At 46.4% G+C, this 18,358-nt stretch overlaps 1 long non-coding RNA gene and 1 pseudogene across 1 annotated transcript in view; both read left to right on the forward strand.

The window, feature by feature from the left end:
* The first annotated feature begins 103 nt into the window (after positions 1–103).
* LOC140713510 (uncharacterized) overlaps positions 104–18,358 on the forward strand; it is a 31,370-nt gene continuing 13,115 nt past the window's right edge. The window contains exon 1 of the long non-coding RNA XR_012095633.1: positions 104–3,535. This is a non-coding gene — a long non-coding RNA (uncharacterized lncRNA). The remainder of the gene's footprint in view (positions 3,536–18,358) is intronic.
* LOC103242061 (large ribosomal subunit protein eL24-like) lies at positions 10,877–11,601 on the forward strand (annotated as a pseudogene).

An 18,358-nucleotide genomic window follows, 5' to 3' on the forward strand; every position in this document is an offset into this window, starting at 1 on the left:
GGCGGGGAGGGGGCGGGGCGAGAACGAAGCCGACCTCCTCGCCCCGCCCCCTCCGTCCCGCCCGCGCTCCTCGCCCGCCCCCTCGCGGCGCTGTGAGGCGGGAGCTGTTTCCGAGAGCCCGCGGGAGAGCGCCCGGGCCTGCTGCTGTCGGGACCCGCGCGTTTCTCGAGCACCCTCGTCCCACCACTTTGGGAGCCCGTCGTGTTATTTTTATTTTTCGGATCAGCAGCCTGAGACTCGGTGACGTCACTCCGCAGAGAGGTTAGCTGACTTGAAGAAAAGGGACCTCTCCTCTTTCGGTTTCGCCGGTGTAAAAAGCCGAACGGCCTGTGATAAAAGCATGCACTGCCAACATTGGAGTGGTCCTTCGAGGCCTATTATGGAGTCATAGAGTGTCTGCGTTGGAATCGCCTCACCTCCTTTTACCGTTGGAGAAGCCGACGGACAGACGGGCAGCGAATCCCGCCGTCGCACAAGCCGTCCAGGCAGAGAGCGCAGGAGAAGGGAGGGCGGCAGCGACGCGTCTCCCAGCCAAGGACCCCCTGGGCCCGCAGAGGCCGCGACAGGTTCCCCCCACAGAGGGAACCAGCTCTGCCGCAGGTCGATGTGGACTTCAAGCCTGCAGAGCGGAGAGCCCATTTCCATTGCTTAAAGCCACCCCGTGTGTGGTATTTGTTATGGCCCCTGTACCCGCCCCTCCCAACTCCAGTCCGCAGCTGGCTCATCACCAGGCTCTTTTCCATGGCTCTTGCTTGATCAGGCCTTTTTATCATTCTCACCACAGGTTAGAGCACCGCAGACTGAGCCATCCAGAACTGGCCACTCCGGTGGACCAGCCCCTGCGGATTCACAGACCGCAGGGCCTGGAAGGGACCTTGTCAAGCAGGCCCATGAGGTGGCTATTCAGCCTCTTTCTCCAACAACCCCAGGGGCTAGAAGCTCGCCACACCCCTGTGCAACTCATTTTATCTTTGGACCGCTCTGACTCAGGGAGTTCTTAAATTGAGCTGACACCTGGTTCCCAGTAATGTCTGTCCACTGCTGTGGGGGGTGAGAAGAAGCGTTTTCCCCCATGTAACCCCTATAGCAGCAGTCTCACTCCCATGGCTCATCTCTGGACCACAGTCTCATCATCTTTAACGCAGGCTCTGTGCCTTTTGAGGACGACCCTGTTCTGTGTCCTTAGGACTCTGCCCCTCAGGGATGACTGTAGGGTTCTGATGGTTTTTATTGTCTGGCCCCTAGCCCCTAGCGAGTTCCTGGCACAGAACAGGGCCTCAGTATGGGAATGGATGTGGATGGAGATAATGGAGGGGAAGTGAGCTGGAAGGGGAGAAGGGAAACAGGGTTCCCCAGGGATTTGCCTCAGCCAGGGGCCTGCACAGTCACTCTTGGCACTGGCCCCACCTTTGTTCCCAGTCAAATATCCACTGGTGCTGTCTCTCCCTCCCAGGCCAGGGCTGCTCAGTGAATCTAACACTATGCCCTGACAGCCCTGTCCAGCCCATGGAGCAGAGAGAGAGTTCTCAGCCAGGGGAAGCAGGATGGCCACCTCCCTTCCTTTCCTGAGTTCTTTCCACCCGTGTTCAACATCTGTGTTGCGTCTCCTGCCCTGTCAGCAGGAGCCTAGGTCAGTGATGGCAATCCTGTTTTCCAGGGAATACACAAGCTTCCCTGTATGTTCTAAATTACTGGGCAGATCTGCTTTGTTCCTGCTTGGCCTGGGAAGCATCACTGAGTTCAGCATCCCTGAACTCAGCATCCCTGAACTCAACTGTGACTGGGCCCTTAATTAAGCAACAGCTTGCTTTCAGGCCCTCTAATGAAAGGAACTATGATCGTATGGCATAAAGTGTTTTATTACAATTAATAAACTAACAAACATTGGAACAGGAGGTGATGAAGAGTTCTCTGAAGAACCTTGGAAACGCATTTCCCTCATCAAGAGTTAAACTTTTGTCTCTTGTACTGGTTCTTCCACTCCCAAACCCACAACAAATGAAAGCAGATGATGACTTTGGTAGCCCTTAAAAAAAAAAAAGTTTGTAAAATTGTAAGGGCCAGTACTGCTTTTTTTTTTTTTTTCCCGAGACAAAGTCTTGCTGTGTCACTCAGGCTGGAGTGTAATGGCACAATCTCCACTCACTGCAATCTCTGCCTCCCGGGTTCAAGTGATTCTCCTGCCTCAGCCTCCCGAGTAGCTAGGATTACAGGCGCCCACCACCACACCCAGCTAATTTTTGTATTTTTAGTAGAGATGGGGTTTCACCATGTTGGCCAGGCTGGTCTTGAACTTCTGACCTCAGGTGATCTGCCAGCCTCAGCCTCCCAGAGTGCTGGGATTGTAGGGGTGAGCCACTTCGCCTGGCCTGCTTTTCCTTATGTTTCAGAATAGTTGAACCACTTTATTCCTCAGTGTGGCCCAAATAAGATTTTCAAATGCTTCTAAACAGAGATCTCCTTCTGTGCCTCTGCCTCTGCTGAGGTTTGCTCCTGTAGGAAGTTATCTGGACCAAACAGCCCAAGCACTGAATTTAGCTTTACTGGTGTTACATTTCCTGTGTGTTGAGGGTTTGGCTGCCAAGAGGTGAATTGTAGATGGAATCTTTCATTCTGGTTTCAGTTTCTGGAAGTAGCTATTGAGCTCAAGGCAAATAATATATTTAAAGAGATAAGCACGATTTAAGGATAATCTGGCATTTATCTCTGCTCTCTTTTTGAAGACTTCATTATCATGGTTGCCTGACCCAACACAATGTATTTGGAGGAGGAGAGGGGACACTTTTATTGTACCCCATCACGTGGCCGAGTCATTTGGCTCTCCATTCACTGGAACAGACGACTACGGACGCCACCATTGGGTTTCCCACCAAGGACAGAATTCCAAAGCAACAATGGCTTCCATGGTTAGCTCACCCAACCTGCCCAAGTCATCAGCTAGTTCCACAGAGTAGAGAAGTGGGTAGTGCCCCCCGACATAACATCTGGAAAAATTCCCAAAAGTTGTGACTTCAACACCACCGAGTCGGCAGCAACTCTTTTCCTGCCAAGAATAGCACATTGTTCTTTTCCTTTTCAGGTAATCCCTCCCCGGAAAGAGAAGATCACAGATTTTGTCGTATTAAATACATTGTAGAAATTCATGGTAGCAGGGGCAAGATCATTTAAACAGAAAGTTTAAAATACAGAAAGTATCAAGAGAGAAAAAGCCAAGGACAAAGATTAATCATTTTCTGCTTAAAAAAAAAAGGCTTTGATTTGCAACCATGGAATGCTCCACTGTTTCTCTTCTCTTCAAAGACATCTACTGAAAGGATTCCTTAACCTTACCAAGTGGCCAAAATACTTTTCTGAGAAGACTCACAGAGCATAGGCCTCCCTAGGGTACACAAAGATTTCATTAGTCCCTGGATGTTTCCTGATCCTTTCAAAAACTGATTAAATTCAGAGACTCTAGGCAAATACTTCTTTCAGAACCTATGAGGCAAAAACAAAAGAAGAAGGCAGGACATGCAGTGTGACAAACTTTGGAATGGTAAGTAGGAAATACGAGTTAGTTTCTTGGCTAAGCTATGAATTTACCTTGTGCATGCCAGAAATTAGTCTTTTGTGACTGTAAATTTTCTGTGTTAACTGGTTTGTTTTATAAATTATTGCAAAAAGTAAGGGAGCAGTGTCATGTATTGTAATTTCATTGTGTCAGTTTTGCCAAGTTCTCTTGCATTTTGTTATTCTATGAACTCATAATGGGATAAGGAGTATAGGGTTTGATTCAGAACATATGTGATATTGGTATAAACGCTTCATGGAAAACCCTAAATATATTTTGAAGCCTACATAGTTAAAAATCACCATTGGAAGACTTTTTTACTTTAATATTGTATTTGTGCTCGTTAGCACTAATCCTCATTTGAAACTTCTCAAATGTGTTATTATTTTATTTGACTTTTGTCTCCAGATTTGTCTGAGGACCTCCACTTTCTTCACTGTCCATTCATCTTCATACTGCTCTCGTATTTTTTTTTTAATTGAGCTATGCAATGATCCTTAGTTTATAAATTCAACTCCACTTTGCCACACACAGTATTAGGCTTGGGCAAACAATTAGAACTTGCCCTCCTTGCCTGGGCACTGTGGCTCCCACCTGTAATCCTAGCACTTTGGGAGGCCGAAGTAGGTGGATCATGAGGTCAAGAGATTGAGACCATCCTGGCCAACATGGTGAAACCCTGTCTCTACTAAAAACACAAAAATTAGCTGGGCATAGTGGCCCATGTCTGTAGTCCCAGCTACTTGGGAGGCTGAGGCAGGAGAATCACTTGAACCCGGGAGGCGGAGGTTGCAGTGAGCCGAGATCACGCCACTGCACTCCAGCCTGGGGACAGAGGGAGACTCCGTCTTTAAAAAAAAAAAAAAGAAGAACTTGCCCTTCTTTTTTTTTCTTTTTCTTTTTTTTTTTTTTTTGCTCAGGGAACTCAGTCTGCAGTGGTTGCTCATTGCCTAGGATAAAGTCCAAATCCTTTGGGCCTTCACAATCCAGCCCTATCTGTTTTTCTAGTCTCCTTTACTTTTTACATCCACTTGCTTTCCTCTATGTTCTTCACACCAGTCGCACTGCCATTCTCAAGGTGTCATATTCTGTCCCTTTTTCATGCCGTTACTAATTTGTGTGAAATGCCATCCCCTATTCTTGCTCTTAAATTACCCCAGTTCAAAGGTTACCTCCTTCTCCGCCTCCATGCAGGCAGTTAGTCTTCACCTTCACCGAGATGCTGAGGAACTGTTTGCATTCTTCTCATTGTATCACCATTATCTAAGGGTCCATCCCTCCGCTGTGGCCTCTTTGGGAGCAGGTGCATGTCTTCCTCCTCTTTCTATCCCGATAGCATAACTGAATGAATACAGTGTCTCCCATAAGAGGCCCTTGATACGAGTTGGTTATGTAAATCAAAGAAAGTGACCAAGGTGAGTCTCGATCATTTGGGTTTATTTGCCAAGGTTAAGGAAGTGCTCAGGAAAGAACACCAATCCACAGGAAAAACTGTGCCCCATGCTTTTTCCAAAGAGGGTCTGGGGACCTCAATATTTAAAGGGAAAAGAATGAATATTGGAGAAAGAGAAAGAAAGATTTTTTACAAAGGGTAAATAAAGGGTGGATAAGAGGGAAGCCATTGCATTCTTTTGTCTTTGATCAGCCATTTACATGTGAGAGGGTGGTAGAGGTACAGTCACTTACACGTTCGACGAATCTGCATTTTTTACGTAACGTAAACATAGGGCAGAGGAAGCAAACACTTACGCCTTTGTCTCAGGTAAGCAGACGGATGTGAGTTCTGTCCTTTGCCCCATACCTGCAAAGATAAGCTATCAATGTACATTGCCAGGGTGAGATTCAACAGAACTGTTTTAGAGTAAAGATCTGGGAGCCCACAAGGAATTTCCCTATGGGCAAATTGTGAGAGAGGTCTATAGTTTTTTTATCTGGTAGCTATCTATTTAGAACACAATGGGAGACAGGTTTGCAAGACCCAGTTCCCAGCTGGATTTTTCCCCTTTGGCTTAGTGAGTTTAGGGTCTCAAGATTTATTTTCCTTTTACAGTTGAATAAGGGAATAAATGAGTTAACTGTTCCTAAATTCGACCTCCCCAGTAATGGTGCCCATAACAACATCAATTTCTTGGAAAGCAATCTGACTACATATCTTGTTCTGCATGGCTAAGGAAGGCATTAGCAGCTATAATGCTAGCAAGGAAATAATAGAAATAAGAAAGACTGCTGAGTTGGTAGAGAATGCATTAAAAAGAGGAAGTTGTCCTGTTACCAGTCAGAAATCTTCATTGAGGTCTGTTATGTGCCAGGCCCTTTCCTAGGTGTTGTCTATTGCTTAGTTTATTGCATAAGTAAACTACAGCAGGTACTGTATTTCCTCTTTTTATTTTAATTTCGTTTCCTTTTCTTTTCTTTTCTTTTTTTTTTTTGAGATGGAGTCTCACTCTGTTGCCTAGGCTGGAGTGCAGTGGTGCAATGTTGGCTCACCACAAACTCTGCCTTTTGGGTTCAAGAGATTCTCTTGCCTCAGCCTCCCAAATAGCTGGAATTACAGGCACACACCACCATGCCTGGCTAATTTTTGTATTTTTAGTAGAGACAGAGTTTCACCATGTTGGCCAGGGTGGTCTCAAACTCCTGATCTGAGGTGATCCACCCACCTTGGACTCCCAAAGTACTGGGATTACAGGTGTGAGCCACCACGCCTGGCCTCCTCTTTTCATTTTAGGTTCAGAACCCTTTCTTTAAAAATTTCATTGTTAGGCCAGGTGCAGTGGCTCATGCCTATAATCCTAACACTTTGGGAGGCCAAGGCAGGTGGATCACCAGAGGTCAGGAGTTCAAGACCAGCCTGGCCAACATGGTGAAATGCTGTGTCTATTAAAGACACAAAAATTAGCCAGGCTTGGTGGCAGGCACCTATAATCCCAGCTACTTGGGAAGCTGAGGCAGGAGAATCACTTGAACCTGGGAGGCGGAGGTTGCAGCGAGCTGAGATCATGCCATTGCACTCCAGCCTAGGTGACAAGAGTGAAACTCTGTCTCAAACAAAACAAAACAAAGTTTGTTATTAGATACACATATACACACAGAACACACACACACAAACACACATGCATGCACACACGTCCACCCCTCGCTTCGTGTGTCTCTCCCAGCTCTGGCTCTGGGCTCCAGGAGAATGCTGTTACTGTTTTCACAAAGGCATAGCTTCCTGTGTCATCAGGTGCACCTGTGTTATCACGTGTTTTTATCAAGTGGTGCCCTAGATAGGACTCAAGACCCTCTTTGCTCTCCCGTGGCTGAGGCAGGTGGGAGGAATCCCTCAGCAGGAATCACAAGGCTCTCACAGGATAAAGTGCTGTCGCGTTGGTTTCTCCCCCAAGGACTTCACCAGACTTCATCAGAAGAAAGCAGTGCCAGAGGGGACTGCAGAGGAAAGCTGGGGCTTGGGAAACCAGCAGCAGGGACCACGTGGGCAGGTGGTTTCTGTGTGAACCTCTGATGTGTGAAACATAAACAGGAAATGTTGAAGGCTTCTAGTGCTCTTTTTTGTTACCAAGAACATTCTATGGCACAAAAGAGTTTGCCTCTCACTGTTTCTCATACATGGAGGTTTTCTAACCAGCATCCTGAACAGAATTGAAGTACAAATAAAACCAAAGTAAAAACTAGCTTTATCTCTAGATTTAAAATTTTTCATTTTTTTTTTGTTATGGTGGCACCTATACTGTTACCTTGTAGGTACCAACTAGAATGTACTTTTTAACCGCCTGTCATTCATGGTTTACCTATTTGGAAGCTCAACCCTGTCCAAGACTGGACCCAATCAACACAAATTTTATCTTAATTTTATGAAGGTCTATCCCACCCCTAATATTCTGACATTCTTAAATACGCTGCTCAGCTGTGCTTGTCAAAGGCAATTGCGTTTGCTACATTTCAGAACAGAGTCCACACAGACCCCATTTGGCTCTGTGCTAGGAATGGCAGCAGTGCAAGACTGTGGAGCTCTACGGTTGACCACAACTTTGATCTTGCTAGGTGCCACCAAGTCAGAAAAAATTAACTAAGACTGCAGGGTCAAAGAGAACACATCAAAGCATTAACTGCTTTTGTTTCATATTTCCTCTCCCTCCATAGAGGGACACAGAAATTAAGAAAATTGCTGGATGTGGTTGCTCACACCGGTAATCCCAACACTTTGGGAGGCCAGGGTGGGTGGATCACGAGGTCAGGAGTTTGAGACCAGCCTGGCTAACATGGAGAAACCCTGTCTCTACTAAAAATACAAAAATTAGGCGGATGTGGTGGTGCACCCCTGTAATCCCAGCTACTTGGGAGGCTGAGGCAGGAAAATCGCTTGAACCCGGGAGGCAGAGGTTGCAGTGAGCCGAGATCGCGCCACTGCACTCCAGCCTGGGCAATAGAGTGAGACTCAGTCTCAAAAAAAAAGAAATTAAGAAAATGTATACAGAGTGGGCAGGAACAAACTCTTCTGGTGAATCCAGTCTGCAGGCTTATTAAATGTGACAGTATGCTTCCTGAAGGATTAGAAATAAAGTACAGTGAAGTCAATGCTATAATAGCTCTAAGCAGAGCCAAGTACAATGTCTTTTCCTCCCCTCACAAGTACTGAACTCTTCTTTCAATCTGCTCAGCTCTGGGACTAGGCCAAGCCTTGTCCTCCTGGGACAGCTGCTTTGGGAGCCAACCAGGCGAGCCCAGCCAGTTCTCAGGGAGTTGAATGGCATGGCAGAGAAGTCCTTTCACACCCAAGGCCAGTCTGCACACCAGGCCTCCCATCCCTGTCCCCCTCGGGGCATTGAATGTGCAGCCTCTTTCACCACTGTCATCTTCTGGCCTCTCCATGTAGCTTCTCCTTGAATGCCTGCTGGGCATGCCAGCCTCCATTCCTCACAAACTGCTTATGTGCAGGGTGATACTCAGGATATTTGAAAACCAGCGCGGTGTGGGCAGGCCGCAACTAAGCAGGAAGGAAAATGGCTATCACGCAGGCATGGCTCCATGTAATTCAGAGAAGCCTCTGTCTGCTACCAGGTGTTACCACTTTAGTTTTTGGGCTCACTGGGGAGCCCCAGGGGTGGTCACTAGATGGGGAACATTCTGGAGGCTCGAAACAGTGGCCGTGCACAGAGTACAACTGTTGTGCGTTGGTACACACCCACCTGTCACATCAGCCGGTCTGAGACCCCAGATGCCTTCCCAGAATGTTGCCTGCACTCCTCGCCTGCACTCCTTGCCTTAACAGAAGTCTAGGTTTTCTGTCCTATGCAACTCACAAATAGTGGCCGGCAGTTCTGTGCCATGGAGCACAGGACTGGGCAGGAGTTAGGTTCCTCTGTGACTCCCAAGACTGCTGCTGCGGTTATCATCGTTCCCTCTGTCCTGACCCATGGCCCAGGGTAAAAATTTCTTGAGGCTCATGTCAATGCCATCCCCCTGTGGGCTCCTTCCAGTGGCTGCCATCTGGTAAACCTCCTGCTGATCTCTAAATGCCATCAAGAACTTTGGTCCATTTTTTTTTCTCATTTAAGAAATATTTCTTAAGCATTCACTGTGCCAGACAACTTGCTGTATGTCCAGAGACGTATAAAACATGATTCTTGTCCTTAAAGGTAAGTTCATCTTTTTTTTTTTTTTGAGACGGAGTCTTGCTGTGTCGCCCAGGCTGGAGTGCAATGGCGCGATCTCGGCTCACCACAAGCTCTGCCTCCCGGGTTCCAGTGATTCCCCTGCCTCAGCCTCCTGAATAGCTGGGATCACAGGCGCATGCCACCATGCCCAGTTCATTTTTGTATTAAGTAGAGGTGGGGTTTTACCATGTTGGCCAGGCTGGTCTCGAACTCCTGACCTCAGGTGATCTGCCCATCTTGGCCTCCCAAAGTGCTGGGATTATAGGCATGAGCCACTGCCTCCAGCTGTAAGCTCATAATTTAATAAAGAAATATAAAACAAAGAATGACCAGACCAGGTGGTAAATGCCTAAGTGGACATACAGTGTTTACAAATGTAGAAACATGGACACATGGAAATGATGATGTACTAGTTTCCTGTGGCTTAAAACAACAGAAACGTATTCTCCCACAGTTCTGGAGGCTAGACATCTGAAATCAAGGTGACAGCAGGGCCATCCTCCCTCTGAGACTCCAGGCAGAATCTTTTCCTGCCTTCTCCTAGCTTCCAGTGCTTGCCAGCGATCCTCAGCATTCCCCGCTTTCGGCTGCATGACTCCAGTCTCTGCTGTCGTCCTGTGTTCTCCCCATGTGTTTCTGTCTTCGCGTGCCATTTTCCTTTCCTTATGAGGATATTAGTCGTATTGTATTAGGGCCTACCCTAATGAGCTCATTCAATTCAATATGCAAAGACCCTATTTCCAAATAAGGTCACATTCCCAGGTACTGGGAGTTAGGACCTCAACATATCTTTTTAGGGGACACAGTTCAACCCGTAACAGTTGGATAGTCAGGAGAGCAGGGGAAGGACCAGAGAAGGCTGGCCAGACAGGCTTGGCGAGCTGGTAAACAGGAGTCAGCAGGGCAGGGAGAAGGGTGTTGTGTTGTCTGGAATGATGTATGTAAACAGACTGGGGTCCGAGAGGGTGACACCTTTGGAAACTGCAAGGTGTTCAGTCTGACAGGCATAAAGGATCTATGCTTGGTAGTGGCAAAAGATAATCCTACAAGTTGGCAGGAGCCAAGTCATGAATCTCGTCGTCTCCCCACACAAACGTGCCTGCACTCCTTTACTCCCCCTTGCTGGCTGACTTTAACCAGTCATCTCAAACCCCTGCTTCCCCCTTACTTCCCACATGCGGTTGATCCCTCAGACCACCTGATTCTGCCTCCTAAAAATCTCCTAAATCAGGCCAGGCATGGTGGCCCATGCCTGTAATCCCAGCAGTTTGGGAGGCTGAGGTGGGTGGATCACCTGAGGTTAGGAGTTCGAGACCAGCCTGGTCAACATGGTAAAACCCCATCTCTACTAAAAATACAAAAATTAGGCCAGGCACAGTGGCTCACGCCTGTAATCCCAGCACTTTGGGAGGCTGAGGCGGGCAGAGCACGAGGTCAAGAGATCAAGACCATCCTGGCCAATATGGTGAAACTCCATCCCTACTAAAAAAAAAAAAATGCAAAAATTAGCTGGGTGTGGTGGTACACACCTGTAGTCCCAGCTAGTCTGGAGGCTGAGGCAGGAGAATCTCTTGAACCTGGGAGGCAGAGGTTGCAGTGAGCCGAGATTGCACCACTGCACTTCAGCCTGGCAACAGAGCAAGAGTCCATCTCATAAAACAAACAAACAAACAAAAACCCAACAACAAAAACAAAAATGAGCCTGTCCTGGTGGTGGGCGCCTGTAATCCCAGCTGCTCCAGAGGCTGAGGTAGGGAGAATCTCTTGAACTGGACGGTGGAGGTTGCAGTGAGCTGAGATCACACCTTAGTACTCTAGCCTGGGTGACGAGCGAAACTAAACACCATCTCAAAAAATAGTAACAATAGTTCTCTTTGCCATCATTTCTCTTCCTGTGGAGCCGCTGCCATGAAGGTTGAGCTGTGCAGTTTCAGCGGGTACAAGATCTAGCCAGGACACGGAAAGCACTACGCCAGGACCCACGGGAAGGGTTTCCAGTTTCTTAATGCAAAATGCAAGTTGGCATTCCTTTCCCAAAGGAACCCTTGGCAGATAAATGGTGCTGTCCTCTACAGAAGGAAGCACAAAAAGGGACAGTCGGAAGATATTCAAAAGAAAGGAACCCGTTGAGCAGTCAAATTCCAGAGGCCATTACTGGTGTATCTCTTGCTGCTATAATGACCAAGAGGAATCAGAAACCTGAAGTTAGAAAGGCTCAAAGAGAACAAGCTATCAGGGCTGCTAAGGAAGCAAAAGAGGCTAAGCAAGCATCTAAAAAGACTGCAATGGCTGCTGCTAAGGCACCTACAAAGGCAACGCCTAAGCAAAAGATTGTGAAGCCTCTGAGTTTCAGCTCCCTGAGTTGGTGGAAAACGATAAACTGGCAGATTAGATTTTTAAATAAAGATTGGATTCTAACTCGAAGAATAAGAGGAAGAACAAGAGGAAGAAGAGGAGGAAGAGGAAGAGGGAGGAGGAAGAGGAAGAGGGAGGAGGAAGAGGAAGAGGGAGAAGGAGGAAGAAGAAGAAGAGGAGGAGGAGGAGGAAGGGGAAGTAGTTCTCCTAAATCTGCCTTCTCATTTCTACTTCCACTTTCTAGTTCAGGCCCTCGTCATGACACAGTGGAGCACTGGCCATCTCATGGGTCCTCCTGCTGTCAGGCCCGCGCATCCCCTCTCGGTTCTCAGGGGTCCTCCTGCTGTCAGTCCCGCGCATCCCCTCTTGGTTCTCAGGGGTCCTCCAGCTGTCAGGCCCGTGCATCGCCTCTCCGTCTCCTCTGCCGCTAGAGCCATCACTCAATGCTCTGGACCGTACCCCTCCCGGGGCAGGAGGTAGGTGGATCCCCATAGTGTCATGAATGATGCTGCTTTAGTCAGCTACCTGAGCTTCACCAGCCGCTTCCTCATCAGATCCCGGCATTCTCCGTGGCCAGCCTGAAGACAGAGCGTTTGCTTTCAGAGAACTCCAGCCTCGATTTGCTCTTCAGTGACTTTTTTCCTACTGTGAATTAACAAGTCGATATTCAGATTTCATTTTTAAGATGCAAGTTAAATTCTTTCCTAGAATTGAGTCCTTGAATCAATTCACCTTCAGATTGCAATCTGAGCTCCATGTCATGGTTTACAGCTGTCAGTGATCTGACCTTTGGCCACCGGTTCTACTTCTCCTCTACAGGATTTCGGACCCTAGGTGCTATGGAATTATTTGAGTTCCTACTTGGTGGGAGTCTTTCCTCTGCCTGGGATACCGCCTCCTCCCCCTTCTATTTTCTTTTCTTTTCTTTTCTTTCTTTTTTTTTTTTTTTGAGGTGGAGTCTCGCTTTGTCGCTCAGGCTGGAGTGCAGTGGGGCGATCTCAGCTCACTGCAACCTCTGCCTCCTGGGTTCAAGCGATTCTCCTGCCTCAGCCTCCCGAGTAGCTGGGATTACAAGCGCACACCACTATGCCTGGCTAATTTTTGTACTTTTAGTAGAGAAAGGGTTTCACCATGTTGGCCAGGCTGGTCTCAAACTCCTGACCTCGTGATCTGCCCGCATCAGCTTCCCAAAGTGCTGGGATTACAGGCATGAGTCACCGCGCCCAGCTTCCCCCTTCTATTTCTGACTACCTCCAGCTTGTTTTTCCAAACGCAGCTCAGGATTTGCTCTGGAATGAAGCCTTCTCTACCTCTTCAGGGCAGCATCAGGTGGCCCTCCTCTGTGCTCCCGGAATCCCTCATTCTACCATCCATTATAGCCTCTCATCTTATTTGATCTCCACACCTACATGGTTGGTTTTCTTGTTTATGTTTCCCTCTAGACTCTGAACAACTCCAGCAGGCTCCAGGTCAGTTCTCCCAAAAACACTGTACCTAATCATTGCTCTTTTGGCACCTATTGGGAGTATCCTATGCTTTTTTCTTTTCTTTTCTTTTTGCCTAATGTTGGCATTTTAATTTTGCGTTTTCTTGATAGAATGGGTAAATTTCTTTTTTTTTTTTTTTTTTTTTTTTTTTTGAGACAGAGTCTCGCGCTGTCGCCCGGGCTGGAGTACAGTGGCCGGATCTCAGCTCACTGCAAGCTCCGCCTCTCGGGTTTACGCCATTCTCCTGCCTCAGCCTCCCGAGTCGCAGGGACTACAGGCGCCCGCCACTTCGCCCGGCTATTTTTTGTATTTTTTAGTAGAGACGGGGTTTCACCATGTTCGCCAGGATGGTCTCGATTTCCTGACCTCGTGATCCGCCCGTCTCGGCCTCCCAAAGTGCAGGGATTACAGGCTTGAGCCACCGCGCCCGGCCTAGAATGGGTAAATTTCTATAGCCATTAGCTGTGGACTCTAAGGCACTCCTCTCCAAAGGCATAGTGTTTGTACCTACTATGGATGCTGCGCCATGAAGACTGAGTTGGGGATGGAGCAATCAGCAGGCAGCTGGGGGTGTTGCTGTGGTTGAGATGTTGAGATTACTGGGGGCATTGCTGTGGATGAGATGTTGAGATTACTGGGGGCGTTGCTGTGGACGAGATGCTGAGGTTACTGGGGGCGTTGCCGTGGACGAGATGTTGAGATTACTGGGGGCGTTGCCGTGGATGAGATGCTGAGGTTACTGGGGTCGTTGCCGTGGATGAGATACTGAGGTTACTGGGGGCGTTGCTGTGGACGAGATGTTGAGATTACTGGGGGCGTTGCTGTGGATGAGAAGCTGAGGTTACTGGGGGCGTTGCTGTGGACGAGATGTTGAGGTTACTGGGGGCGTTGCTGTGGATGAGATGCTGAGGTTACTGGGGCGTTGCTGTGGACGAGATGCTGAGGTTACTGGGGGCGTTGCTGTGGATGAGATGCTGAAGTTACTGGGGGCGTTGCTGTGGATGAGATGTTGAGGTTACTGGGGGTGTTGCTGTGGATGAGATGTTGAGGTTACTGGGGGTGTTGCTGTGGATGAGATGTTGAGGTTACTGGGGGCGTTGCTGTGGATGAAATGTTGAGATTTACGTGGAGACTCTAAAGATGATCGTTTCTGGATGGATCCCAGTTGTAAATGCTTGAAATAACTTGCTTGCAGTCACCTGTAATATTTGGTACAAATTAGGACTTGTAATTTATAGGGTTTATAATTAATACTTCAGAATTCGATATATAATTTTGTGATTTTTGAGCTCTTGATTAATAATAGCAGAATAGTAACAGCTCCAAGGGAACTAAACAACACCATCATTCATCAAATGTTGTGAACCTGTTATGAGGTAATTTGAAATATGGAGCCTACAGTGTTTTTGGTAAAAAAAAAAAAAAAATTCTTTGGAGACAGAGTCTCACTCTGTTGCCCAGGCTGGAGTACAGGGATGAAATCATGACTCATTGCGTCCTCAAGTCCCCAGGCCTGAGATCCTCCCACCTCAGCCTCCTGAGTACCTGGGACTATAGGCACACATCACCACACCTGGCTCATTTTATTTTTTGTAGATACGGGGTCTCCTTCTGTTGCCCAGGCTGGTCTCAAACTCCTGGCGTCAAGATCCAAAGTACTGGGATTACAGACATGAGCCACCGCGCCTGGCCCTAAAAATATTTTTAAACTTCCTTAAAATGCCAAAAAGATAGGAACAACGAAATACTCAAAAAAGGATTGATTTTTAAGCCCGGCTCCACACCAATTTTTATTAACTTCATTTCTCTGTATCAGAAGTGAGGAATACAAAGATGAATGAAACAGGGTTCCTATCACCATCTAGTGGGAAGGACAGGCTGGCAAACCAACAGTTAATCAAGGAGGTAATTTAGGTAAATGATTTAGAGTTGACACATTGGATTTATCTTTGGAGGCAGTAATTCCAAGGACAAGAACTAACAACTGCCTTTCTGCCAGAGCTCACATGAGGGTCGGAGTTCTTAGGCATAATTCAAATAGTGAGTTGAACCAGTCCTCAGAGCAGATAACTGCAAACATAGGTTTGCTTAGGTTACAATCACTTTCCTGCAGGCAGAAATCTACCATACTATTTCTTGCTGGTATTGAATTTGGTGGCGTTCATGCAGTATTTTCTGGGGTGTCCTATGAATTCTGTTTCTGGAGACTCTCTCTACTGCCTGAATAGTTTCCTTTGAATTTTATTGTTCTAAAGTAATTATTTTTCATTATGAGTTGCTTTGCTTTGTCCTTTTTTTTTTTTTTTTTTCAGTTTTTTTGTTAAACATTATTTGTGTGGAAAATTATCCCTTAGGAAGCCATCCATCATTTTCTTGTTTTGATTTTCAAGGAGATGCTTTTCTATGAGATGGTGATGGAAGTGGATGCTACAATACTAGACATAGGGCCTGGCGAAGTGGCTCACGCCTGTAATCCCAGCACTTTGGGAGGTTGAGGCAGGTGGATCACAAGTTCAAGAGTTTGAGACCAGCCTGGCTGACACGGTGAAACCCTGTCTCTACAAAAAATACACAAGTTGGCTGCGTGTGGTGGTGGGTGCCTGTAATCCCAGCTACTTGGGAGGCTGAGGCAGGAGAATTGCTTGAACCCAGGAGGCGGAGGTTGCAGTGAGCCGAGACGGCACCACTGCACTCCAGCCTGGTTGACAATGGAAGACTCCATCTCAGAATAAACAAACAAAAAACACAATACTAGACATAGTTAATGAATAATATTAGTTAACAAGAGGTTTGAGAGCTAGCAGAGATTCTCTTAAGGTTGTTATTTGATAAATCACTCATTTTCACAGAGTCACTGCTTACTGTGGGTAATATGTTTGCTTTTGGTTGACAATGAACCTACTTAGGAGAAGATATGATCCTTCAGGGCTTTTATTTGTTTGAAATGAAAAAATTCTTTCTCTTTTCAATAACAGACAGTGATGCTTTTCTGTTATAATTCAAAACAGGTTTCGGAACGCATGTCATTTTCGGGAAGACGGGAAGGATGAATGAATGAGCCAGAGTGCACTTTCTATAACATATACACGGGAAATGGGAGCTGGATGCAGATAAGTCTTTCATGCTTATTAAGAACATTTTAATGTTTCTCAGTTGATGTATGAAGTACTTGCAATCAGCGTTTGCTTCTTCAATCACAAGGAGGCAGCATAGTCTCATGGGAGGAGGGGAAGTGGGTATATTCAAAACACTTGTTCTTCCTGCTGCCTGTGCTGTTCTTGTCCAGAAGGCCCTGCGGAGCTGGGAGTGTCTCATGGAGTCATTCAGTTCCTTGCTTCCTGGTAGAGTTGCCCCTTAAACATATGAAACAATATCTCCCTAATGCTAAAAATAACCAGGGTCTGAGTCTAGGACTTTCATGTTGACAGTCTGATGTACCTGGTGGCCCTGGGAGCAGGATGTCCTCATCTCACTCATCTCTGATACTGTGAGTCCTACCAAGCCTGGCCAAAGTTGCCTCCTTAATAATTAGTCCTTGAATAGAATCCCCAAGGTAGTGGTTATTGATTTGCAAAATATAACACTGACTTTATACCATGTTTTTTTGTCTCATGGAGACAAAAACACTTTTCTCATAGAATATATTGTTTGTGAGGAAATGAACAAAATGAGGTAAAAAACGCAGATCATCTTATGAGTAAGTTATTTTTCTGATAGAAGTCAGGGTCCAAGTTCAAGTTATAAGTATAACTAGTCACGTAGTTTCACTTAAGTCATTTCACTTTGCTGGGCTTCAGTCTCCCCAGTTGGAAAATGAATGAATGTGCCTGTGATATTCTGGTTTAAGTTGTGGGAACATACCAGATATAGCAAATGGGGAAGCAATCGTAGCCAGATATGTTGAGGCACGTAAATATAAAACATTCTTTATCTGGGTCCTGTTTTCACTTCTGTAACTGATTATTTCTGGGCCCTGGGACATTTATATTCAGCCTCTGCATTTGTACATTAATTTGTTCATTGACCCACTCATTTATTCAATAAATATTTATTGAGTACTTAAATATGTGCCAGGAACTGTCCTAGGGCTGAGGATATAAGAGGGTACCAAAAAAGCAGGATCTTTTCTTTTTTTTTTTTTTTTTTTCCAGAGAGCCTACCTCCTAGTGGGAGAGATGGACCACAAATACATAAGCAAACACAAAATCATTGCAGATTATGAAAAATGATAAGAAAGAGATTAAAAAGTGTGACAGGATGGCAGGTAACTGGGGCCATCACTTTTAGGCAGATGCCTCTGAGATGCCATCTGAGCTGAGACTTGACAAATGAAATGCCAGCGATCTCAGCCTCTAAGCCTGCCAAGTTTGAGATGTTATTTTTATTAGTAATTTACAGGTGCAAATGACCCACCTAGATTGTTTCTAGTGCACAGTATGCTTTGTTGACAAAATGCCCTTAAGCAAAATGCCACAGATGTCAGCTTCAGTTTTGTGGATTTTCATAGCATCTTCCAGTAAGGTTGGTCATTGTCATTAGCAACCACTCCCCCGTTTGGGGAGGGAGGACACAGGGTGTACTCTGACTCTGGTGCACACATGAGCTCTCACCAGTCCTGCTGGGACCAGGCTGCAGGCAAAGAACAAACACCTACTTAGTGAACTGTAATGACAAAGGAGTGGCCATTTGCTTCCTCCAGTGCTGTCCAGGACAGCACCTGAGCCCACTTGTCACTTCCTGGGGACAGAGCTGACTCATAGAGCACTGGCAGTAATTTTGGCCTGGGAGGGGTGGGAAGCAGAAGGCTCGGATTAAAAGCAGGTGGAGCTGGTGGCTGCCTAGGTAATATGATGGGAATTTTTGTCCACTGACCTGTCCACAGTTCTTGGAATTCTGCTAGAAGTTGGTATCCAATCCACTTGGTTCTGAAAGGGTTTTTTGATTTTTGATCTTCAGGTCTCTTGCTAATGTGAATGTTTGGAGGAGGATACCACTGTTTAGAAACATAATTTAACATCTCAAAAAAGACTCACACGAAAAAATCTCAAAATGGCGAAAGTCAGGTTATAGGGGTTAGGCCCTGGATCTCATTTTATCCAGAATTGTCCTACGTCTGAAATGACAAATTCATATGCTCTACTTTCAGAGCGTGACACGTAGTCTTCTCACCTTCCTACTGAGTCACCCACATTACACTGCCCTTCAGCCTCCTGGAGACCTCTTTTTCTTTTTTAAAAAAGTTTTATTTTAGGTTCGGGGTATGGAGACCTCTTTTTCTATGAAAGGTTCGCAGTCTGTATCTGCGTTAA

This window comes from Chlorocebus sabaeus, chromosome 15 (assembly GCF_047675955.1).
Source record: "Chlorocebus sabaeus isolate Y175 chromosome 15, mChlSab1.0.hap1, whole genome shotgun sequence".
NCBI classification, from domain to species: domain Eukaryota; kingdom Metazoa; phylum Chordata; class Mammalia; order Primates; family Cercopithecidae; genus Chlorocebus; species Chlorocebus sabaeus.